Source organism: Ahaetulla prasina, chromosome 10 (assembly GCF_028640845.1).
Source record: "Ahaetulla prasina isolate Xishuangbanna chromosome 10, ASM2864084v1, whole genome shotgun sequence".
NCBI classification, from domain to species: domain Eukaryota; kingdom Metazoa; phylum Chordata; class Lepidosauria; order Squamata; family Colubridae; genus Ahaetulla; species Ahaetulla prasina.
The window spans coordinates 14,632,318-14,659,213 of record NC_080548.1 but is presented as its reverse complement, the minus strand read 5'-3'; the positions used below and the strand labels follow the sequence as shown (position 1 = coordinate 14,659,213).

Below are 26,896 nucleotides of genomic sequence, written 5' to 3'. Positions count from 1 at the left end.
TTGCCTTTAAAAAAAAAATGGGAAGGGGAGCAGGAAGAGCTGTGGTATTAAAAGTAAAGCTGTGGTCACTAATCACGATTGCAGTGATGGGAGAGGGGAAGAAGCAGTTGGAAAAAAAAAAACTCCACAGAGAACTAAAGAGTGTAAAAATCTTCCTTTCGCAAATGAAGAGGAAAAACAGAGGAGGAAAAGGCCTTGTTCGCCTTTATTTCCATGGGTTAGAAACAAGGAAGAGGGTTCCATGTGGCAGCAAAAAACTAAGGTGTCATAACTTGTTAACTTGTTAGCATGGTATATTTGTTTTAGCATGGCAATTCAAACTGCATTAGGTTGGCTTGTACCACATCCTATGTCACAAATCCTGGTTTAAAAGAACAAATGCTGTGTTCACACAATCCACTAAGCTAAAAGCAAACTAACTGGGTTTATGTAGCATTGCTTTACACACTCTCCAAAACAGTTGGTGAAGCGGCCAGCATGCTGCCTAAAGTAGCTAAGCATGGGATCTAAAAATGGGCAGAGGACTACTGGTCCTCCAAATGTTGCTGGACTGAACCTCCCAGGAGTCCCAGCAAGCATGAGGGAATGCTGGGAATTGTAGTTCAGCATCTGGAAGGCCATCCTTTCCTTATTTGTGAAAGGACAAAGCATTAAAGTTTTTGTGCAATGTTATAATAATACATTTTACTAAGAAAGGCCTTGCTGGCACAATATTTCTAGGCTTGCAATCATCCAGTAGGCATAACAGCTGCTATGCCACTGATGCCAGGATGATCTGTCTCTGATTAATAAGAGGTGGTTGATGCTTCCAAATGTTGCTTGAAGCCATTGCAGTGTAGTCTATTTTACTATTTGGGAGCAATTGCTTTCCAGGGGTGTGTGTGTGTGTGCATCTTGTACATATCTTAAGATTCAGGTGGCTCTGTAATTTTGACATTAATAGATTAGTACCAAGAATCTTAGGATAAGACCTTAATACATTTTTGTGGATGAAAGCTTAATAACCAACATTATCAGGCTGAATACTCCCAGGTACTAAGTTGCCATCTCCTAAATTCTGAGAATTCAGGGAGAGGCTGCCCTAGGCCTAGGGGATTATTTAAAACCATAGGAATTACCAAAACTAAGCTTGGCCTTTAAATTAGATCCTGCAAGGCTGTTATGTTATTAAGACAATTTTATTAACAACTTCCAGAAGAAACAGTGACCCAAAATGGGTGTCATATGGATGGTACAAGGGAAATTGAGTGTCAATAGGTACAGGATTTTTTGTTTTACAACAGAAGTGTAATAAAATCGTGGATTTAAAGCCAGAACTTGCAATGGGGAGAATTTCACAGATGATTTTAAGGATAAGAGAATTTTCATGGAAGACGGGGATAATTGATTAGAATCCATTTCAAGTTTATCACCTTCCCTGCTTAGGTTTTTGATATCACCAAGATGGTTTTTAGGTATCAGAATGAAACGGAACTTCCTGTTCAAAGATAGCCTTCTAGATCCTTGTAGGAATGCCACACAATATACCATGCCCATGAGTGTCAGAGGTGTTGGCCACAGCTGGGAATGGAGAGGAGATAGGTAAATGTTATTAAATGAGTGAAATAAATATTTGTGTCCCATAGGTGTGGAAAGAGAAATTTACATTAGCAAAATTCCTTTGTGTTGAATTTGAAATACAATTTTTGTTTTGTTTTCCCAAAGTTCATATCAGCTGACAATAAAATGGCTGCATTTTATATATCACCCCAAAAGGGAGGGGAACATTGTTTCCTTGCCCCAGCTGCAGCCCAAATTTTTATAGTACAGTACTTAATAGAGCCTTCCCCGGATGATATTGGCTTTGAATACGGTGGGTCTTCTTTCAGAGTATTTCTGTACTGTAAGCCTATCCGTTTTTTTCCACATTTTAACAGTGACTTAACTGGTGTTTTTAGTCTCAAAATCAAGCTTCCCATTTTCTCATTCCTGTTTTCCAAATCCCTCTCCCCATTCAACCTAGGGAATAATCCTACTGAATCAGTGATGGGATTCAGCCATTTCGCACCACTTTGGGAGAACCGGTTGTTAACTTTCTGAGCAGTTTGGTGAACTGGTTTTTAGAAGAAATCATTAGGGCAAAGAACCGGTTGTTAAATTATTTGAATCCTACCATTGTAGTGAACTCAAAAGCTTGCTCATTATTTTGTCTGATCCTGTTAAGAGCTATCAGCCAGCTGTGGATTTTACTTTTTCTCTAAATGTACCCACATGTCTTCCTTTCCTTCTTGAAGGTAAATAATTAATCTGAAAAGTAGCACCTTTTTTATTAATTTCCTTGCAAGGACAGGATAGCCACATTCCTCATTAGGCAGTTTTCTTCACTTTAATCGTGTTTGTTCTTACCAGATCAGATAAAATACTGCCGCAGTTTCTGGCTGGTACTTATTTTCTTTGGGGCCTTGCCATTCTTGATGGTATTATGCTATCATCCACGTGAAACCTCTTGGTGTTTACAGAGGAAAGATAAGCAAAAAGAAGTTCTGATTGTAGATGATCTTGTTTATATAGGTTAAGGAACAATGGTACAACACCAATTCTGTAATAGTAGATTTGAATGTAGTGGTACAAGGTCCAAATTATAATGTATATGCATGCGCCTTCTGATTCAGATGGAGAACCGAATGTTAAGATTTGATCATGAGTAACCTTTTTGAAATAAAACAGCTGTTCAGAAGAAAGCCTGATTTAAGACAAGAATATAATTATAGTGTAACAACTAATTGAAAGAAGCTTCAAGATTAACTTTGCTTGGAAACACCTTTCCTGGTCCTAATTTAATTGAGCAGTACTGAAGTGTGTATAATGCAATCTTTGGGTAGAGATACAGCCTTTGTGCAACAATCCTCAAATATATAGGCTCCGAAAATAGACCCGTTAATTTTATTGAGGAATAGTTAACTGGCCAAACCACAAACAAGATTATTCAGAAGCAGAGGTATAGATGTTGACTTGGAAGCAAACCACTGTCCTCAATAGATTGGAATCCATAGCAGATATCGCAATGCTGTAATCTTACACATGTTTACCTTGCTAAGTTTGAAAGCATTTTACTTTGAGGAATGCATATGGGATTGCATTTTCAATGGTGCTAGTTCATATGGCTAAATGTAGACTGTCCTTTTATTTTTTTGGAAACACAAGAAATGATGAGTGTGGGGTTTGACAAGGCTGTGGGGTTTTGAATGGAGGCTTGTTTCTGTAAAGTATTTCCTGATTCGTATTTGCTGGCTTTTTTGATATGAATTGTATTTTATAACATCTGTTCATTATTGAACAAGAAAGTTAGATGGGAACTCCAAACCACTTATTTTCAATTCTTAGATTAAGTTGGTTGACCCATGTAGAATTCATACACACACACACACTCTAACACACATAGCTGCTTTGGATAATTCTTTGGAATTTTCATGAAGTTCTGTTCACACCCAGGCATTTTATAGATAAATCTACAAAATGAATGGATGCAACTCTTGATTTCTGTATTTTATTGACCTTCCACCCCTTCCCTGGGAATGATTTCCCCAAGTAAAGGCCCAGATGAGTTGATGGAAAAGCCTGAAGGGAATAAACCTGGAATGCTGATGCCCCTGTTTTCTTTGGAGAGATATGCATGGAGGAACATTGGCTTTGTTTTAACCACCTTGTCTATTGCTTGGAATGTGGCTGAAATTTAGAGCTTTGGGAGATCTTTGAAACCCATCCCCATCACTTGGAAGGCAAAACAAACATTTTGGATTGATTTTGCATCTGATTTCAAGCGCTAATAATAGTCTGTTACAAAAAAATTGGAGGATTCTGATCATTTTTATATTGGTTTTGCTATACTTCCACCTATTATAGAAAAATGAACACAACTGTTTATAATTTGTTTGAAATATGCATGTTTGGGGCACAGGAGGGTAAGGAAACCCTGAACTTCAAGCTACTATTTCCTTCTTAAGATTGACTTTAATCTGCAAAACTCCAGGCTGAATGTTTTTTAAACTTTCACCCTTCTTCCCTTCCCCATTTTGTTGTTGTTGTTGTAAGAATTGCCTGGAAGAATTCTGGAGATCTTAAAAGCTTAATATACTATTGTACCTTTCTTGTTGGCCCTAATAAGGGAATGGCCCAGCTGTAGATTCTGATTCTTTTTTTTTCCAATTTTTTTTAATTTTTCCATAATAATTCCAACAATTTGACCAGTGTACAGTACAATCACTTATCCAACAATCGATCATGAATTATGCTAATCGGGCCTGCTCAGTCGCCACTCCCTTCCTTAATCCTTTCTACCCTTCTCATCCTTCTTCTACTTTCCCCACCTTCCTCCTCAATTCCCTACTTCCCCTCCTCCTTCCCACTTCTCACTTTCATCCTTTAACCCTCTATCTTCCCCTCCTTCTGCTCCTCCTATCCTTTCTTCCCCCTCCCTTCTCTCCTACCTACCTACCTACTTTCTTCCTTCTTTACTCCTCTCTCCTTACCCTTTCCCTTCCGGAGTGGTTACTGAGCAGCCCCGACTTTACACCATTCCAACTTATTTAATTCTACAATTATTCCTGTACAATGGCAATCAATCAATTTATAATCTTCCCCCTTCCCCCCCATTTTCCATCCCCCCACCCAGATTTCCCAGAACAGAATACAGGGTATAGTATCTAACAAACATAATCTAAAATATAACATAAAACATAATCCTCAGTCATTTCACACCATCATCCTATCAATTCCCTTCTTTCTTAAACTCTAATACATAGCAAATCTTAACTTCACTCAAAAACTAATTGGATTCTGATTCTTCTTAGATTAATACCCTCTTCCTTTTATATGCTTTTATAGCCACAGTTTCAGGACACTGTTCTTCTGTGGCGTCAAAATCTTGGGGAGCTTCTTAAGACTGTGTTATGCATTCTTTTATTTCAGTGCCTAGTATTTTAGATTTCACAAATGTATGGCATAATGATTATAAGGACAGGTAGACTCAGGTGATACATCTGATGAATGCTGATTAGACTGAGTTCAGATATAAGGGGCCAGCCTTTCCTTGAGATGAAAGAGTCATAATCTTAGGTCCCAGGACCACAAAAGGTCTTTAAAAAGCTTTAAATGTTTCTTTCCCAAAACTGACTACCAAAGTTTAGTGCGACAGAAGGGAAAAAAAATCATGAACTATGTGTGCGAGGTTGCTATTTAATATTTGACTTTTAGGAGGGCTGCCTCTAGCATATTATTGTACCTATTATCAAAATCACTCATAGCATGTTGCCAAAATCAACTCTAACCGTTGGCCCAGAGAAGTTGCATCCCTTGAAGTATGAAAAACAAAACAAAACCCTAAAGCTTTTTTTTGCCTTTGGTGGCAGGTGCTGTGGAATAGGCAGTAAAAACAAAGGGAATTGCTTTATTTCCCCCTCAAGTTGACAAAGTTACACATCTCTGCTTTAGGTGATGGAAAGTACCCAAATGGCTGAAGGATTTTTAAGGATGTTGAAAGTTTCCTGGAAAGTTGCAGCTGATCTAAACAATGTTGAACAAAGCATTTTAGTATAAATTGTCATTTGAATTTCACATTCATAACCCATACTTCTAGGATTACATTTTCAATAATTCTATAAGGAAAAGGTAAATCAGGTTATTATATCTTCCATCATCACCAAACAAGCTTCACAGTTGATTGTGGATATTCCCAGCTTTAGAACAATAGAGCAAATTATTCCTAACATCAGTTTGTTTTTAAGCAACTTAGGGCACTAGGGAAGATGAAAATTGCCTTTTATTTCTCATGGGGAAATCCATAAGGTCTTGAGAATAAGCATTCTGTAGCTTGTTGGACTAGAGATTAATCTGGGGCAGTCCACACTGGTGATTGAAAGCATTGCCATTACTCTGTTGATGCATCGCTGACATGGGCAGGCTTCGGAAGGAAATGGTTGGAAACTGTTATGAACGGTAATTGTGGATATCCTGTACCGGGAGAAGAAGACATATAATTGATCAAAAGTGATTCCTTTTTCCTTAGCCAACACAAGTATATAATACAACTTGAGTGACATTGGTTCTTGCTCTGTTTTCAGCTTGTGCTTTGGTTGAGAGCAAATGACCAAATGCTGTTTCTTCTGAGTTTTTTTAAATATTACCATCTTGAATCTGGTCTTTGAGTAATGGCAGATTAGTTGACATATATTATTATTATTTATTATATTTGTATACCGCCCATCTCCCGAAGGACTCAGGGCAGTTCACAGCCAATAAAACAACAGAAAACGTATAATACATATAAAACAGCAAAAAGAATAGACAATTAAATTCAGTTGATGCCTTAAAACTTTTAAATACAAATTTAAAACCCATTTAAACCTCTGATTTAAAAACCCCAATTTAAAACTACGTTCAAGCTAGTCCTGCTCTTCGAAAGAGCAACGTCTTCAGCTCGCGGCGAAAGGACCTGAGATCGGGAAGTTGACGAAGCCCCAGAGGGAGCTCGTTCCAGAGGGTAGGGGCCCCCACAGAGAAGGCCCTCCCCCTGGAGGTCGCCAGCCGACATATATCAGTTTTCTCAAGTGCTGTTCAACAATTGCAAATATAGAACTTTAGAGGGCATGTCATACTAGCCTTCCTCCAATTTCCCTGTGTTGATAGTTTTAATTATAATACTTTTAAACCTAATTTGCATTAAAACTAATACCCAAACCAGGAGAAAATAAAACCTATAAAACCATATGAATTTATTAAAGTCTAATGCACACAAAGTCACAAAAGTTAAAGCTGTAACATTATTCATGACAACATGAGCAGAACAAATCTAAAATATGACATAGTGTAAGTTTAGTCAGTAGGTAAGTCAGCTGGACAAGCAGATAGGTCTAAAATTGATTCTGAAAGCTCAGCATCATTTTAGGCAGATATTTTCTGGCAGACTGCCATAATTTGAACACCTATTTATGTGCATTGTAACTTACAATCATGGTATTTTACTGGATGGTAATTGGTTCCCTAGTCATAGTGATCTGCACTGCTGTGAACTCCAAGGCAAATTTATCAACTAGGCCTTAAAAATCCAAATGACCATTAGATGGCAGCAAAGAAGAGCATATTCTGTGCTGCCACCTATTGGTCATCTGAATTTTTTTAGAGCCCAGATATGCTAGTCTACTCTGTATAATTAATTAGCTTTGTTAAGGAATGGGGGGCACGTAATGAATAGCAAAAGGGAGCTTTATATCACTTTTCAGATGATAAGAGTGGAAGCAGAAGACCTCCATTTCAGAAGTTACTGTTAACTATGACCTATGATATTTGGCAGAATGGAGCCCCTAAATTGGAACATTTATATGTCCTGGGGATCGAGAAATTCCAGCCCAAATAAATTCCTAGATGTATTAAAGAGAAAGATACTGAAGTGCTTTGACCTCTAAAACTGCAGTGTCAAATGCATTTTAATATGTCAGTATTCTATTTTTGTTACTTCCCAAATTGTTTGCCCATATTGCATGGTGTAGAAAGACACTGATGGGCCAGAATGGGAACTGGACATGAGTTAACAGATGACCACTGTTCCGCAAACCATTACAGGAAAAAGAACACAAATCTGGCTTCTTTATCTATGCATTGTCTCCTCTAAAAAACAGATGGAGGATTTCTTTAATTGCATGAGGGTCAGAGATAACCCTCTTCTGGTCATTTACATATGTGAATGATAACCCACAGGAAGTAACTGTGGAAGAAAGAAGGGAATTGGCCTCTTTAGATCTATTAAATCACTTTATTACAGGAACCAGCTTTGAATAGCCTGTCCCAGCAGGGGGTTAGTTTCCATCTCTCTTCCCCCCCCCCTCCTCTCTCTAACCATCCGCTTTCAGTTGACTCATCTGATAACAAAGCAATCAAAAATTTCAGCAAAATGGAGAGCAGATTGACTTGTCTTCTGTTTTCTCACCTGGCTTTGCAATCTGAACAGATAAACATCCAATGGTCATGTATGTGAAAAGCCGCTTTTAGATCATCCCCAGAGCTTCCATTAGGCTATTGGCAGCCATTTTGCTTCGTGTGGTTTGCATTCCTGCTAAAACTGGTTTACTTGGTGTTTGGTTAACAGTTGGTGAAGTGTTGAATTGTTTTGGAGTTTTTCTGGTTGGTGGGGGGGATATTTTTGGCTTGCATATTTTTTTGCTGGTCAATGGATCCATGAGGCTCAGGAGCAAAGAGATAACAGCCTCAGGCAATGATTTTCCCCTTCCCCCAGCGCCTAATTCAAGCAATTAGCAATGTGTGTGGGGGTGGAATTTCTCGATCTTCCCCTGTAACTGGAAAGGCCCTTTTGTTGCACTGAAGAAATTGATCTGATCCGGGTGTGCTTGTTTGCTCTCCAACTTAGTAGATCTAATCAAGACATTTTTGTGTGTGTGCTCATTCCTCTTATGAATTGAGAAATGGATGGAAATAATTCAGGATTTCTTTTTCTTTTATGAGTTAATGGACAATATATTCCCATTGCAAACCGCTCAACCACCAAAACTGGTAATCCAGAGATTCAACCCCCCTGCCTCTATGAATCAGTTTTTGCATGTTAATTTTGACAGCACTAAACCAATCAGGTGGGACAAGTATAGTTCATTTCACACATCCTGTCCAACTCCCATGTTTCAGTCAAGTAAGGACAGTTATCTCAGTCAGCTTGTCTTGAGGTCTCTTCTTCCAACTGTAGTCAGATCTCAAATTTACAGGATTCAAGATTGTTCATTAGAATTACGAAACCTTGGATGAACATTATACAGGAACTTAATTCTGCTTTACTCAACATGTCAGGCTACACCAACATGTAAGGTTTTTGTTGGCCAAGTGTGTGTTTCTAGTTATTTGTTTATTCAACATACTACAGTTAAATAACCTTGGAATACTATATATGCTTATGTGTGATTTTATATATATATATATCTATATATATATATAATATAAAGTGTTTTTCTGTAGAAGCACCTGGTCTGCCCCAATATGGGAGCAAGCATACTGCTTCCCTTTCGCCTTTCAACTCCAATCCAGGAGCCCTCAGGCAGTCGCTTTCACAACAAACTATTTTTTACCAAATTTGTGTTTTGCCGATAAAGAAATAAAGGGAGACTAGTATAGATTTATTTCAAGCTATTTCAAGCTGTATGGCTAGCTGATGAGAACTAAATAGCTTGAAATAGATCTATACTAGTCCCCCTTTATTTCTTTATTGGCAAAACACAAATTATATATATTTTCTTGAGCTCAAGGAAGCGTATATGGGACCCTCCCTTTATTTAATCCCCAGAACAATGATCTTGTGAGGTAGGTTGGGCTGAATGAGAGTGATTGGCCCAATTCATTTTTGTGGCTGAGAATTGGAAAGAGTTGGAGGCCAGGGGGAAGTGAGAGAGGAAGATGCTTTGCTTTAAAGGAGGGTCTCTAACAGTGTTTCTCTACCTCAAAACCTTAAGATGGGCTTCAATTCCCAGAATTTTGGGAGCTGGCTGGAGAATTCTGTGGGTTGAAATTCAGATATTTTAAAATGAGAAACACTGTTCTACAGCATTTTAACTTCAATCTAGCAGCCCAGAGATAATCCCCATATACCACCTTTAAATCTTCATAACAATACTGTGAAATAAGTTAGGGTAAATTATGGTAGCTGGCTTTTGATGACTCAGGGACAAGCTTCACCCATCACTATTATTTTTGTTACCAGATTCAGCCCTCCCCCCCACTTTTTTTTTGGATACTCAGGATCACACCGAGTCATAAACTAAATAAAGTAGACCTAAGACACTAACCCCTCCCCGTGAAAACCTAGCCATGGTTACAGTTTTAAATAGTTGGTATGCTGTGTGAATCTTAACAGTAGAGACTTCGAATTCAAATCACCACGGAGTTCCTTTGAGATTTCAACTCTCAATTGTCTCCGGTCCAAATTCCTGGATTTAAAACTCTATAATCTCCCACCCCTTATGGAACTTTTTTGTCTTGTTCTGGCTGATTTGGTGTTGTAGCCCAGCACCTCCAAAGGATGGCAAACCCGATCAGGGCTGCTTTAACAATTAGGCCCCACCATTTAGGACTTTCTTAAAGGATGGCTGAGGCACCCACAAGTTAAATGTCTTGCATTAGGAATGAAGCTACACATCAGATGAAAAAGAGGCAGTCAGTTGGAGAGAAAGGTCTTCTTTGCTGGCCAAGCCTTTGCCTCCAGGGTGAATGTGTGTGCTCAGGTCTCTTAAGGGCAAATGGAGCCAGGCAGCACCTTTTCTTGAAAGGGCACTGCGGGGAGAAAATGCTGAGATAATCAACCCATTGTCTGCAAGCAGCTTCTCTCTCTCTCTCTCTCTCTCTCTCTCTCTCTCTCTCGGATTGCTAAATTCCTGGGAAAGGCCACCACTGTCTTACTTGGGAAGAATTCATTTGAGGATGGATTTGCCTTGGAGACATTCGGTTGCTTGGGGTTTGGAGTTTTGTTTTTTCCCCCCTTCCTCTTTTCTTGATCTGGAACTGCTTCCAGTTCAAAAGAGCAAAAGTTTATCCTACAGAAACCCAAAAAACCAGAAATGACTTGTCGGTAGATGTCATAGAATTCAATATTAAGAAACCTAGAACTGGGTAGCTTAAATTAATAGGGGACATCTAAAATGCACGGTCACTCACGCTCTTGTCACTTCCTGTCTGGATTATTGCAATGCTCTCTACATGGGGCTACCCCTGACGTGCACTCGGAGGCTTCAGTTAGTCCAGAATGCAGCTGCGCGGGTGATTGAGGGAGCCACACGTGGCTCCCGTGTAACACCGCTCCTGCGCAGTCTGCACTGGCTACCTGTGGTCTTTCGGGTGCGCTTCAAGGTGTTGGTTACCACCTTTAAAGCGCTCCATGGCTTAGGGCCCGGGTACTTACGGGACCGCCTGCTGTTACCTTATGCCTCCCACTGACCCGTACGCTCACACAGAGAGGGTCTTCTCAGGGTGCCGGCCGCCAAGCAATGTCGGCTGGCGGCCCCCAGGGGAAGGGCCTTCTCTCTTGGAGCACCTACCCTCTGGAACGAACTTCCCCCTGGTTTGCGCCAATTACCTGACCTTCGGACCTTTCGCCGTGAGTTGAAAACGCATTTGTTTATCCAAGCGGGACTGGCTTAATTTTTAAATTTCTTGAATTTTAATAATTTTAATTGGGGTATTTTAACCATGGGTCAAATTTGACGGTTTTAAATCTTTCGGCCACTAATATAATATGTTATTTTAATTGTTGTTTTAATCTGTATATTGTTTTTGTTTTAAATCTGGCTGTACACCGCCGAAAGTCCTTCGGGAGAAGGACAGTATAAAAATCTAAATAATAAATAAATAAATAAATAAATAAAATGCGGTCTTCTCATCCTGCCCTGTCAAAATCAACTGGGGGATGATTGGAGTTGCAGTTCCATCTGGACAGTCCCAAGTTAAAGGAGGATAGTTATTAATTTCTCGAGAACGATGGTTTCTTTCTTTAAGGCTTCATTCCTTTTCATTCAGCTAGGATGAAGCAGGGATATGCAGAAAGTAATTTGGGAAGTGCAGGTGAATGCCTGGATCCTGGCTAAATGTTGGTGGGGAGAACACTTGAAAAATAGCTAAGACCACTGGGCTGAATTAAGGTACTGTTGTTGTGGTTACTTTGAAAACCAGGCACACAAGTAAAGAGTTAGGAAGTAGGCCTAGTCAAAATGGTCCAGTCAACTTCTCCCACCAGAACCTCTAGATCTATAGACGTCAACTTCCAGAATGCTCAGTAATGGTCAAGCAGTTTGGAGAATTCTGGACGTTGAAGTCATGTACCTCAAGTTACTAGAATTTTACAACATAATCCCAAACTCCGCTGGGAAACTTCTAGCAAGAAGCTATCCCCACCTCAATAGTAATTTCATATCGAACAATTCTTGCTTGCTGATAATGTTAAGCTGAAATTTACAGTATCTTGTCCTTTTGTTCAGATTGGGTAACAATAGTCCAAAATATAAATAAAATAATATGAACACATAAAATACAATCAAAATATTACACATATTTAAAAATGCTTCTTTCCTAGAGCTTCCCAGAGGAGAAATGGAAGCCTGATTAAACTAGGGTAGATTCCTATGCTGATTCCTCTGAAACGTTTTCCAGCTACCTATACAATTGGTATCTTCCAGTCCGTTGGTCTTTATGCATTTATAGCATATCCTATAAATAGAGCTATCCTTCAAGAAAACTTGTGTACAGCGAAACATGGCTGTCCAAATCTGGAGTGGCATTTTGCAGATGTGAGCATATTATGCAAATTTTAGAAGGAATTTTTTGGCTGCTTATTAGTTCTAAACCTGGTTAAACCCCCTAAATAGGAGCCAGTCCTAACATAAGGTAAAGGTAAAGGTTCCCCTCGCACATACATGCTAGGGGTGGTGCTCATCTCAGTTTCAAAGCCGAAGAGCCAGTGCTGTCCGAAGATGTCTCCATGGTCATGTGGCCAGCATGACTCAACGCCAAAGGCGCACGGAACGCTGTTACCTTCCCACCAGAGGCGGTCCCTATTTTTTCTACTTGCATTTTTACGTGCTTTCGAAACTGCTAGGTTGGCAGAAGCTGGGACTAGTAACAGCAGCTCACCCCGTTACACGGCAGCACTCGGGATTCGAACCGCTGAGCTGCCAACCTTTCGATCGACAAGCTCAATGTCCTAGCCCCTGAGCCACCGTGTCCCTTTAACATAGTGTCCTAACATATTGTGCTGCTTTTGCTTTTGAGATCCTTGCTGAAGGCCTTCAGTCATTTCAAAGAGGAGGAAAGGGTGCTGTAGAACCTTTGAAAAACCAATCAATCTCTTTGAACTATCATTCCAACTGCAACTTCTAGCCTTAACTGCCATATAATGAGTGTACATGACTCCCTGTGCAACATGGAGTAGTAACTGTACTCTCCTTGAACCAAATCATGGCTACAGAGTTATATGCTGCAACGGACTAGTCAGATTTTTCCGTCACAAAGATTTCCCATAGCTAAAATTACTGGTGAATATTTAATAATAATAATGAGACAATAATAATGTTTAATAATGAGACAAGAGCCACATCTCTACCTGATCTGATTCTTTGGTGTATGTACATGGTGTACGTTCCATCTGGGAAACGCTTGATTTAATAGAAAAGAATATTTGTAACTCAGGGTTGCACTGGGAGGTCCTCGGTGCTCTCTGAGTTTGGTTTGAGTAAACCACACTCCCTTCTGACACGGATGATGTTACCAAGTTCAGTAATGAAATGTCTGCAAGAAAACAGCCAAACTTTTGAGAGCACCGGGGACCTCACAAAGCTCGATTTAGTTTACTTGTGTGAACCTAGCTTGGCTGCTATTGTATATTTAATGAAGCTTGCTTCTATGTAAGTATATGTAGCATCAGGAGTAAAATGCTCCCAGTTCGGACCGGATCGCCTGATCCGGTAGCGATGGCAGCGGATCGTTCAGAGAACCAGTAGCAAAAATCTCTGCCCCCCCCGCCTGCCCAGCTGAGCCGCACGATCATAAGAGGGTTTTTTTTTTTACTTTTAAAAGCATTTTTTCTTCGGCTGAAAAAAATGCTTTTAAAAGTAAAAAAAAAAGCCTCTTATGATCGCGCGGCTCAGCTGGGATCGTCAGAGGCTTTTAAAAGCATTTTTTCTACAACCTCTTTGCTGAAGAGGTTGTAAAAAAATGCTTTTAAAAGAAGGCTGTGATGATTCCAGCTGAGTTGCCTGATTGTCAGAGGCTTTTTTTTCTTTTAAAGGCAAAAAAAAAATTGCTTTTAAAACAAAAGCCTCTGACAATCAGGCACTTTTAAAAACATTTTTTTACAACCTCTTCAGCCAAAGAGATTGTAGAAAAAATGCTTTTAAAAGTTAAAAAAAAAAGTTGGTCACGCCCACCCAGTCACATTACCCCCCCAAGCCACGCCCACAGAACCACTAGAAACAAATTTTACATTTCACCACTGATGTAGCACTACATTTTCAGTGTATCAATCTAGTGAACAAAGATATACTATGTAAATTTCTTTAACTGTGCAAGAATGGCATTGTCACCTTGAACAACAATTCTGTGAATGCGCCCCTCCCTCCAAATGAAGGGGCAATTAACAATGTCAGATATTTGTCCTGCCATCTTAAATCCACCTACAGTTTAACAAGACAATGGATACAGACTTTGGTAAAAACTTAAACTTGCTCTGTCACAAATTGCTTGTGTTTTGATCTGATGGATGGAAAAATGCCACATCAGATCTGCTTAGTCTATTATTTATTCATTTTTACTACAATAGAGTTTTCCATGAGCGTCTCTATAAAATAACCATGCTCCAGTGATCTGCAAGAAAATGTGAGGCTTAGCCCTGTCTTCCTCATACATTTTATTTAATATAGATAAACTTCTCCCGTAGGATAAAGTTGTATACATCTGAAGGAGCAGGTAGTAATCTTCCAAATAAAATCCAATTTAACATTTACAACAGTTCTTGGTGGATTTGTGCCCTGCAATTTTTTTTAAAGAGACAACATATATAGCAACTAAAAGCCATTTTAAAGCATTAACTAATTCTTAAAATTCTGAAATATCTAGGTCAAATCTTAATTTTTAACAGAAGAGGACCAGATGGACCTCCAGCCATATTATTTTATATTATAAGGTCCTCTTATCAGGGGTGAAATGTAAAATTTGTCACTACCAGTTCTGTGGGCATGACTTGGTGGTGGGGGTAATGTGACTGGGTGGGCGTGGCTAACTTTTTTTTTTTTACTTTTAAAAGCATTTTTTTACAACCTCTTCGGCTTCTGGTAGGATTGCCAAGGGAGCCTTTTAAAAGCTTTTAAAGGGTTCTGACAATCCCAGCTGAGTTGCCTGATCACCAGAACCCTTTAAAAGCATTTTTTCTACAGCCTCTTCGGCCGAATGGGTTGAAAAAAAAATGCTTTTAAAAAAGGTTCAGACAATCCCAGCTGAGCTGCGCAATCATCAGAGGCTTTTTTTTACTTTTAAAAGCATTTTTTTGAACAAAGAAAAAATGCTTTTAAAAGTTAAAAAAAACCCTGATGATTGCGCGACTCAGCTGGGCATGGGGAGGGGCAGGGATTTTTGCTACGGGTTTTCCGAACCACCCACCGCCATCGCTATCAGATCGGGCGATCCGGTCCGAATCGGGAACATTTCATCCCTGCCTCTTATGGAAAAAATGTTAGGCTAGACTCCATTTAAGTCTTTAGGTGATTGTTTTTTTTTAAAAAAATGTGATAGTGTCTGCTAGGAAATATTTTTCTATTTCCTAGCAGATACTATCACAATTTTTTTTTAAAAAAAAACAATCACCTAAAGACTTAAATGGAGTTTAAGTTCATTTTCAGAAATACGGGAAGCTGACTTGGTTATTTGCTTGATGACATTAACATTTCACATCTTTTGCTCTTAATAACATTGGCATCCCATGCTGTTTTAAAATACTTTGCACCCTGTAGCAATTGTGGGATCTATGGCTAAAAGTGACGTTTGGGATGTTCTCAATTAGTTTATCAGTCTTATGATAAACATCTCACCCCCAAATAGTTACTTTCTGGTTTTACATCTGGACTGTGTGAGTGTCTTAAAGCTTATTGGGGAAGGCAGGTTTCTAGATAGCTGTCATTTCCCCAAGCATGGGGTGGGGAGATGGGGAGATAAAGATGGCTGTAGACTTCTTGACACAGGTCTTAAAAATAATGGCCTTGGAACTGAAGAACTAGTACAATCTAGATAATAAAATCCAATTAAGCTTTGGTTTTTGAAATGGGCTTGTTTTCTGGAAAAAAATATTGTTTTATTTTTGAATTATGACATAATGGTATGTCTTTTGTGGCTATCCTGAGATCCCCTGGCTTTGATAGCCCAGTCTGACATAGTTTGTATAACATGATTTGTTTTCTAAGCACAGTTATTTGGATTTGCACATTGCATTGAAATGGAATATGGTTGAATCTATGTTTCTGCAATAGCTTGTTAGAATTTTGAAATAGACAATAGAACAAAGGCAGATCTAGATCTGAGTGATCATTCTACATAAAATCCTCTTTTGAGAAACATGTTTACATGATGAAAGTTAAATATCAGATCCAAACTTCTGTGAACAATTCTATAATTTGACCCTGTCACTGAAAGGATGGCTCTAAAAGTTAATAAATTGTACAGAACTATGACTTGTTTTCAATTATAATTGAAATTTATTACAGAAATTGCTCACAAAACTTTGGATCTGATATTTAACTATTTCATCACGTAAACATGTTTCTCAAAATGCATGAATGTGAGTAGCACATATGCTGCCTTGGGCTTTCCAAGAGTGGAATACAGATTTTGTTTAATTAATTGATACAAAGTTTGGGCTTGCTGATTAAACAGGTTTGTTGTAGAAATGCCTACTATATAGTACTATGTAAAACTATATCTTGTTTCTACTATGCTAAAAAGAGTTGGGAGTCAATATTTTTCTTTCCTCTACACTTTCCTCTCTTCCCTTTTCCTGCCTCTACTTTCCCACTATTTTCATTTTTCCTTTGTATTTTGTATTCTAATAAACGACTGAAATTCTTAGGAAAAAGAATGACAGTTGTAGAAATTAAACAAACAAACAAACAAGCTTTCCTCAGAACAATAAAACTTTATTCCCATTTAGTAATATATTTGGGAGAAAGGGAGAGAATGGAAATGATACACCGCCCTGAGTCCTTCGGGAGAAGGGCGGTATAAAAATCAAATTAATAATAATAATAATAATTCAGGATTATCAATTACATCTTTGGTATAACATTTGTATACATGTTTTATTCTGGATTCTGATTCATAGTCCATTTCTATGAATTTAAAGAATATGTAAAAAGAGATGCTGTTTTCCTCTGTCTACTGAAAGAACCAAAAATCATTTCATGCCAGACTAGCTAGAGTAAAAACAAAGATATTGCAATTTTGCTCCTATAGGTTAAATTTAAAATGAATTCTACCTTAGAAAAGGTGATAGAGAAATGCAGTGAAAAATGCTCAGTCCAAATTACAAATCAATCAATCAATCAATCAGATTTGGCACTCTGCCCACCCTTGGTATTCTTAATAGGAAACTCTTGAGAAAAGAGAAAGAAATTCACCATTAAATCAAGAATGTGTCTATGGTTTCACCCCTGTGTTACAACAGAACTGGTATACACCTCTTAGCTGGCCCAGGAATTAGCAGCCTATCACTATCACTCATTGGTGACCAGGCCAAAACAGTAACCTGGGCTGATAATTAATGGTTATTAATCCATTTTCTGGCTATGTAGGATACACTGAACCATAAACAAGTAAACTAGCTGAGTTTGCATGTCAGGCCAAGCCATTAAAAATTGCAAAAACTGAAAATGGCAATCAGATTTAACATTTGGAGCTAGTTAAGTGTATGGTGTGAGCACAGCATTTTCAGAATCTAGTTACTTTCCTAAAAGGAGAATCTATATGCAAATCCACCCCTTCTGTATTTACTGTAGTGTTGATGTGGGCATTTTGGACAAAGAACAATAGCAGAGAATTTGGTAATTATTTAGGTAACCAGGTGGGCAACTATCTCTGAAAGTATCTTCTTAGACTCTTATTAAACATTATTTTTTTCCAATAAAGTACCTTACAGAAGAGGGAACATGGCAGATAAGACGGCCAAGATTTGCAGGCATGTTTACTACCTGCTTGTAAGTTAGCCAGGCTAATTTATAGGCAAGAAAGACATTAGAATCAGGAATATACCTGAAATTTAGATGACTGTTTGGCTTGAAATAGAGGCGGTGTGATTGTTTTTGTGGGTGAAGACTGCATTTAACACTTATGTGATGCTGAAGGACCACTACCATTGTGCAAAATGAATTTAATTGTACTTGTGGATTTTTTAAGGAGAGTTTTGTTGGCCATCTCCTCCTCTTCTTCCCCATCAGCATAATTAACTAAAATATATCTTGTTGCTTACACTGCAGCTGCCTGTTTTCAGTAACAGCCATCAGCGTGCTTCCAAGGGATACCAAAAAACCCCCAAGCTTGAGGGCTAGGAATGCCCAGCTCCGACCTGGGTGTATGTTAGTATGGTGGGAATAAGCATTCCCAGAGAATCAATGAATCAAGATGGAGGTGACCATATATATATATCTCCTTCTTTGGAACTGGTAAGGAAAAGGAAGCCATGTGGCCAGATCTTGTAAAAGCTTTTGGGCTTGTTCACATTTCAGCAGGATTGTGATGGATTACTTATTTACAATCTCCAGTGGCAGAATTTATGGTGGGAAGGTTATTTTCTGCTGTGGCCACTTATATGTTTGCCATGATGGTAGAATATTGCATTTGGATGTTGTGTTTGTTTAGCCCCCCCCCCCTTTTAACGAAGGGAGTTTTGTTGAGATTCATAGAGGCAGCAAAAGAGAACAACAAGAGTGGGCAATCAGTATCATTCAGTTTGTTCAGATCGGAAAATGGCTGATGGGCGACTCTTTCTCCAACGTTTAATCACTCTGCGCTTTCTGCTTTGGGTGTCGGTCCCTGCACATTTAGGGTATTGTCAGCCAATGCAACTGCAGCAGGACCTTGATTGCACTGCAAAATTTAAATGCTGCAAATGCATCAGCACCGCTGGGATAGGGCATTTGTTAGGGTGTTAAAACCCTGTTTATAAAATTGGACTGAATCCCCACCAAATGTATTTTTGTTGTTATTGTTGTCCTGGCATGGTCGGAGAATCCTGTGATGGATTCTTAAACAGGATGGCCGTTCTGCTGCTATGGGGACAGATCTATGAGGACTCTGGACTCCCCTCCACTAAAGATTCAGGGCTTCAGGAATGCCCCCCCATCCCGATCTACAGGAACAACTTTTGTCTTCTCCTTCTTCTTCTTCTCCTTTTCCTTTTCTTTTTTCCTTCTCCTTCCCCTTTCATTTTTTTTTTTTTTTTGGGGAGATGGCCTGGGAATTTTCCTGCTTTGTGTGTGGTGTGCCGGGATGAGGGGCTTTGGGCCTCTTCCTTTCAGATGCAAGGGGGCTATTTGACTAATTCAATGGGGCTTCAGTTTGATTACCTATCTGATAACAGAGGAATTCGAACAATGTGTGTGTTTTGGGAAGGAGGGGGGGAGGGCTTGGGATGTTCTGAAGACCACCAGCTTCTTTTGCAGGTCACTTCAAAAGACCCAGGGCAAGAGGGAGGGAGGGAGGGAGGGCCCGGGAGGGGGAAGGAGCCTTCCTTGCAATTTTCTCTCCCTTGTTCCCCAAGGGAAGACAAGATTGCTTTTGGGGGTGGGGGATTGACCAATCTCTCAAGCACTCCTCAAAATAAACAGCAGTATTTCACATTTTCACTCTGCGAAGAGAGAGGCAGGCGCTAGTATAAGCGGGTGGCAAATGATGTTAACTCCTCCCAATTATCTATATTTATCAGAGTCATCTTGGTGTCAGACCTCGATGTAAATGGCTATTTGGGAGATACTTTTGTGGAAAAAAAGCCACTAGAACTTTCTCACTTGTGGATCTCCCTGTTTTGACACACACACACACCCCCCCGGAATGTTTTGCCAGATCTCACATAACTAAATAAAATTGAAGCAATGAGCAGCTGACATGAGGAGGAAGCCAGTGCTCTGAGGTCACACACTAAAACCCGTGGAAAGCTCTCATTTTGCTCCAAAATAGTGTAGGATTATTTCTGTTGTTTTTACAGGTGGTCCTTGATTTATGGCCGCAGTTGAGCCCAAAATTTTTGTTGCTAAGCAAGGCAGTTTTTAAGTGAGTTGTGCCCCCATTTTACGACCTTTTTTGCCACAGCTAAGCAAAAATCACTGTGGTTGTTAAGCAAATCATCGGTCATTAAGCGAATCTGCCTTTCCACGCTGACTTTGCTTGTCCAAAGCCTGCTGGGAAGGTTATGAATGATTATCGCTTGACCCCTAGAACGTCAGAACAGATTGCTGAGGACTACCAGCAATTGTCTGCTTTTATGGCCTGATGGTTTTACTTTTGATTTTTATATTGAACTGTTTTTGTTGCCAGTTATTTTTGAACATCCCTCTGCGCTCTTTTATGAAGGAAAAACACAGCAATCATGGTGGGTGTGACTTGTTTATAAAGATACTTTGGGAAGATCTTGAGGAGCTTCTTAAGGTTTTCTGAGAAGGAACATTTTTTGTAGTGGACAAGATGAGTAACTTTAAAATAGGGCCAGTTTTGTTTAACTTTTCTAGATCCATGTTTCTCAAGCTTGGCAACACTTAAGATGTCTGGACTTCAGTTCCCAAAATTCCTCTGTCAGTATGTTGGCTGGGGAATTCTGGAAGTTGAAGTCCAGACATCTTAAGAGTTGCCAAGCTTGAGAGAGACACTATATTTACATATTTACAGATCCCTCACATCCTGGACATAAACTGTTTCAACTCCTACCCTCAAAACGATGCTATAGAGCACTGCACACCAGAACAACTAGACACAAGAACAGTTTTTTCCCCGCAACACCATCACTCTGCTAAACAAATAATTCCCTCAACACTGTCAGACTATTTACTATTTACTAAATCTGCACTACTATTAATCTTCTCATCGTTCCCATCACCCATCTCCTTCCACTTATGACTGTATGATTGTAACTTTGCTGTTTGTATCCTTATGATTTATAGTGATATTGTTTCCTGATTGCTTATTTGTAGCCTATGACTATAATTAAGTGTTGTATCATTAAGTGTTAAATTTGTACCCTATGACTATCATTAAGTGTTGTAAGTGTTGTACCTTGATGAAGGTATCTTTTCTTTTATGTACACTGAGAGCGTATGCACCAAGACAAATTCCTTGTATGTCCAATCACATTTGGCCAATAAAAAATTCTATTCTATTCTATTCTATTCTATTTTTAGGCATAGTAAGTTAATGTGGGAAGGCAGATTCTCTTAAAGACCAGATGATTCACTCAACAGTTGTGGCAAAAAGTTCACAAAATTGGGCACAATTCACTTAACAGTCGTGCTTAACAATGGAAACCTTGGTCTCAGTTGAGGACTACCTGTGGCTGGCTTTGTGTAAGATGCTATGCTAAGTTAAATTATTTGTCATTCAGCAGAAACTGGACAGGCTTCTCTTGTAATGTGGTTTGTGTGGGGATGATAATATATGGAAATACAATTGACATTTTGTACACCAAGATTTTAAGATTTGGTAGGTTGTGTGAATCCAGCTTTCTGTAGAAATGGAAGCCAGTTTTGGCAGAAAGGCAGGGTGTAATGACCTGCTAAAAAGGATTTACCAAGACAATACTCTCCTGGTATGAAATGCAGCTCTAATGGATGAAGAAAGTTTAGTCTTTGGAAGGCACTCTGTGGGAAACTTTTTTTCCTCTGTGATTAAAAGCAAATTGATTTACGTTGCAGGAGGTGTGGAGCAATATGGCGGAGAAGACCAGGCAACCCTTTTGAATTATTTGAGATTAGAGGTCTATTAAGCTTGTTGGAGAATTCACAAACTGATTTTACTTTTTGCCACACTTGCACATGTGCATTCACATGCATGAATATATCTACCAAAATTGTTCAGCAACCAATTTGGTAGATGTACTATATATACGGCAAGAATCAAATCAATGGGTGAATTCTCATCCAGGGATTAGACTTGGGTACTTCAGGGGAATGTGGTTATCTTAAAGAACATTAGAATGAGTGTTAGCCAACTTCAGCTGATTTTGGAAAAGCTAGAAAAAGCTGAAAAACATCCTGGAAGAATGTAATAACAAGAAAAACTAAAGAAGCATATGCTTCTTTATTATTATTTATTATTAGGAGTTGGTATGAATATAGTTAGGGACGCGGTGGCTCAGGGGCTAAGACAGCTGAGCTTGTCGATCGAAAGTTCGGCGGTTCGAATCCCTAGTGCTGCTGTGTAACGGGGTGAGCTCCCGTTACTAGTCCCAGCTTCTGCCAACCTAGCAGTTTCGAAAGCACGTAAAAATGCAAGTAGAAAAAAAGGGACCACCTTTGGTGGGAAGGTAACAGTGTTCCGTGCGCCTTTGGCGTTGAGTCATGCCGGTCACATGACCACGGAGACGTCTTCGGACAGCGCTGGCTCTTGGGCTTTGAAACAGAGATGAGCAAGAGTCGGCAATGACTAGCACATATGTGCGAGGGAAACCTTTACCTTTATCTATGAATATAGTATATTATCATCTTCACAGTCAGCAAATAAAACTCTCTTAACAGTACGCAGTAATAGTATGCATGCAAGGCAAGCAACATTGATTGTGTGAATGGTGGTGATGTTTGCAGTCAAAGGCATATCTGTTTTCTACCACAAAGTATTACACAACATAATTTTTCACAGCTTTCCCCAAACTGGTACCCTTCCCATGAGTTGGGCTGGAAATCGTGTTATCCCAATATATCTAGAAGGTACAAGCGCAGGAAAAACTTACTGTGCTAGCTAAAACAATGAGAGTCATAATTATTTGGAACTTTGATTCAAAGGTTTTCTTATTTTTTTTCTGTTGGGTGGTGGGTTCCTCACATTATTATTTAGTCAAAATTGTAAGGAGAGAGGTTTGCAGCATTCTTAGATGTGCCCAAAAATAATTGGGGTGGGGGTGGCGGCACTTACCCACCTCTATTTAAATGGGAGAGGATGTTAAATGGCCTCATCAGGATGTCATGCTGAAAAGACGCTTGGAGGGGACTCAGGAAATGGAGTAGCGAATCCAAATCCTGAACCAAAACCAAAATATTTTGCACTGCAAAATATTTAGAATACTAGCTAGGACGAATTAGATAATAAATAGGGAGCCAAATTTAAATGTGATTACTCTTAGGCGTCAAAAATATCCATTTGAGAGCCTGTTTTTCTGGTTTGATCCTACATAGTTCCTAGCCCTTTCAGATGTGTTGCATCTGCAATTCCTGGAATTCTTAAGCAGCTTTCCAAATATTGGGAATATCAGAGAGAGACTATCTCCATATTAGCTGTGTGGCACTATAATGGAAACCTCCTCCCTTCTAGATGAAGGAGGTTCTAGGCGTGGTGAAGCAGTTGTGGCAACTGAACGATGTGTTCCATAGGATTTGAAAATCATTTTAATTGAACCTTGCGGATTAACATCAAAGAGGGATTGTGCAGTGCCACAAGCATCAATTTACTGAGATTATGAATATTCAGGATTTAAAAGTGTTGAAGTTTTACCTAGTTCATGTTTAGGCGCACATGTTCTTTATAGAGAGAGAGTCTTGCCTAAATAAACCGATTAGCTGATGCACCAAGGTCAGCGGCTTGGTAATTATTTCAAAAGCGTGAGTCACAGAGTTTGTTCTTTCCTTTTACACCATGTCAATAACCCCCAAAGCCATCACTTTTGAATTAGAGCAAAACCTTCCAAACTTGGCAACTTGTAAGACTTGTGGACTTCAGCTCCCAGAATTCCTCTGCCAACCATGAGGAATTCTGGGAGTTGAAGTCCACAAGTCTTAAAATTGCCAAAATTTGGAAATCCCGGAGTTAGACCAAAATGGAAGGCTCAGAAACTACACATTGCCCAGGGCTTTTTGCACACGCCCTCCCTCAAAAAAAGGAATGAAGAGCTAGCTAGAGAAGAGGTTGTTTAACCCTTCCCCATTTATTCCCCTCCCTCACCCCATTCCTCCTGCCTTTTTCCAGCTACGAGTTGCAATTATCCTTTTATTAATGGCCAGTGATCTCCTTATCAAGGGGGAAAGTGTTTTTGCCGAGTGGGTGATAGAAGAAAGCTGATGCTTTCCACACCTTCAGTGGTGACTAATCTGTAGCCTGGCCTTGGCAAACTACACCCAATAGCTGGGATTATGCAATATAGAATAGAATAGAATAGAATTTTTATTGGCCAAGTGTGATTGGACACACAAGGAATTTGTCTTGGTGCATATGCTCTCAGTGTACATAAAAGAAAAGATACCTTCATCAAGGTACAACATTTACAACACAATTGATGGTCAATATATCAATATAAATCATAAGGATTGCCAGCAACAAAGTTACAGTCATACAGTCATAAGTGGAAAGAGATTGGTGATGGGAACTATGAGAAGATTAATGGTAGTGCAGATTCAGTAAATAGTTTGACAGTGTTGATGGAATTATTTGTTTAGCAGAGTGATGGCCTTCGGGAAAAAACTGTTCTTGTGTCTAGTTGTTCTAGTGTGCAGTGCTCTATAGTGTCGTTTGAGGGTAGGAGTTGAAACAGTTTATATCCAGGATGCGAGGGATCTGCAAATATTTTCTTAGCCCTCTTCTTGATTCGTGCAGTATACAGGTCCTCAATGGAAGGCAGGTTGGTAGCAATTATTTTTTCTGCAGTTCTAATTATCCTCTGAAGTCTGTGTTTTTCTTGTTGGGTTGCAGAACCGAACCAGACAGTTATAGAGGTGCAAATGACAGACTCAATAATTCCTCTATAGAACTGAATCAGCAGCTCTTTGGGCAGTTTGAGCTTACATGATATCCTACACGAGGCCAAGATGGGGTTGATAGTTAGTGATTTGGTATGTTTTGTTAATATTGCCATTAACTTAGCAGGCTGTGTGAACCAGGCCATCGCATTAAACTTTTTAGGTTTAGGCATTATATATTATGTGACTGCAGCAAGTATGTTCTGTTAACCCAGATTTAATATGTTGTAAAAAGCAAACCCCCCCCCCCAAAAAAAACAACCTAGCTTCTGCCAACCCAGCAGTTCGAAAGCACGTAAAAAATGCAAGTAGAAAAATAGGGACCACCTTTGGTGGGAAGGTAACAGCATTCTTTGGCGTTGTGTCATGCCGGTCACATGACCACGGAGACGTCTTCGGACAGCGCTGGCTCTTCAGCTTTGACATGGAGATGAACACCGCCTCCTAAAGTCGGGAATGACTAGCACGTATATGCAAGGGGAACCTTTACTTTTACCTTTACTAAAAAGCAAGACAATATGCACGTTAAAGTTGGAATGTCAGGATCTAAGTGTTGGCCCACTCAGTCTCTCGCCCATAGCTCATCCTACCTTACAGAGGAGTTGTGTGGAAACTATGGGAAGAAAGAGGGGGTACATACAGGTAGCCCTTGACTTGCAACCATTCCTTTATGATTATTTGAAGTTACAACAGCACTGGAAAAAGCAACTTATGATCCCCCATGATCATGTGATCAAAATTCGGGCACTTGGCAACTGACATTTTATTTTATTTTATTTTATTGTCACAACAATATACACAAGCATCAGCATAAAATAACTACATATTATATAAGCATATATATGAGCAAAAGTATGCAATAACTATATTCATTTGATATATTGAAAGGAAACAATAGGACAGGAACGGTAGGCACGTTTGTGCTCTTATGCACACCCCTTATAGTCCTCTTAAGAATGGGGTGAGGTCAATAGTAGACAGTTTTTGGTTAAAGCTTTTGGGATTTTGAGAAGAGACCGCAGAGTCAGGTAGTGTGTTCCAAGTGTTAATAACTCTGTTGCAGAAGTCATATTTTCTGCAATCAAGATTGAAGCGGTTAACATTAAGTTTAAATCTATTGTTTGCTCTTGTATTGCGATTGAAGCTGAAGTAGTCTTCAACAGGAAGGACATTGCAATAGATGATTCTATGTGTTAAGCACAGGTCTTGTCGGAGTTGGCGGAGTTCTAAGTTTTCTAAACCAAGGATTTCAAGTCTGGTGGTATAAGGTATTTTGTTGTTTTCAGAGGAGCGGAGAACTCTTCTTGTAAAATATTTCTGGACACGTTCAATTGTGTTGATGTCAGAAATTATATTACAGAATTTTTTTATTGGCCAAGTGTGATTGGACACACAAGGAATTTGTCTTGGTGCATATGCTCTCAGTGTACATAAAAGAAAAGATACCTTCATCAAGGTACAACATTTACAACACAATTGATGGTCAATATATCAATATAAATCATAAGGATTGCCAGCAACAAAGTTACAGTCATACAGTCATAAGTGGAAAGAGATTGGTGATGGGAACTATGAGAAGATTAATGGTAGTGCAGATTCAGTAAATAGTTTGACAGTGTTGATGGAATTATTTGTTTAGCAGAGTGATGGTCTTCGGGAAAAAACTGTTCTTGTGTCTAGTTGTTCTGGTGTGCAGTGCTCTATAGCGTCGTTTTGAGGGTAGGAGTTGAAACAGTTTATGTCCAGGATGCGAGGGATCTGCAAATATTTTCATGGCCCTCTTCTTGATTCGTGCAGTATACAGGTCCTCAATGGAAGGCAGGTTGGTAGCAATTATTTTTTCTGCAGTTCTAATTATCCTCTGAAGTCTGTGTTTTTCTTGTTGGGTTGCAGAACCGAACCAGACAGTTATAGAGGTGCAAATGACAGACTCAATAATTCCTCTATAGAACTGAATCAGCAGCTCTTTGGGCAGTTTGAGCTTACATGATATCCTACACGAGGCCAAGATGGGGTTGATAGTTAGTGATTTGGTATGTTTTGTTAATATTGCCATTAACTTAGCAGGCTGTGTGAACCAGGCCATCGCATTAAACTTTTTAGGTTTAGGCATTATATATTATGTGACTGCAGCAAGTATGTTCTGTTAACCCAGATTTAATATGTTGTAAAAAGCAAACCCCCCCCCCAAAAAAAACAACCTAGCTTCTGCCAACCCAGCAGTTCGAAAGCACGTAAAAAATGCAAGTAGAAAAATAGGGACCACCTTTGGTGGGAAGGTAACAGCATTCTTTGGCGTTGTGTCATGCCGGTCACATGACCACGGAGACGTCTTCGGACAGCGCTGGCTCTTCAGCTTTGACATGGAGATGAACACCGCCTCCTAAAGTCGGGAATGACTAGCACGTATA

General features: G+C 39.4%; 1 protein-coding gene across 1 annotated transcript in view; it reads left to right on the top strand.

Annotated features, from left to right (window-relative positions):
- Positions 1 to 26,896, top strand: part of LIN28A (lin-28 homolog A) — a 46,468-nt gene that overhangs the window by 2,314 nt on the left and 17,258 nt on the right. The window lies entirely within an intron of this gene.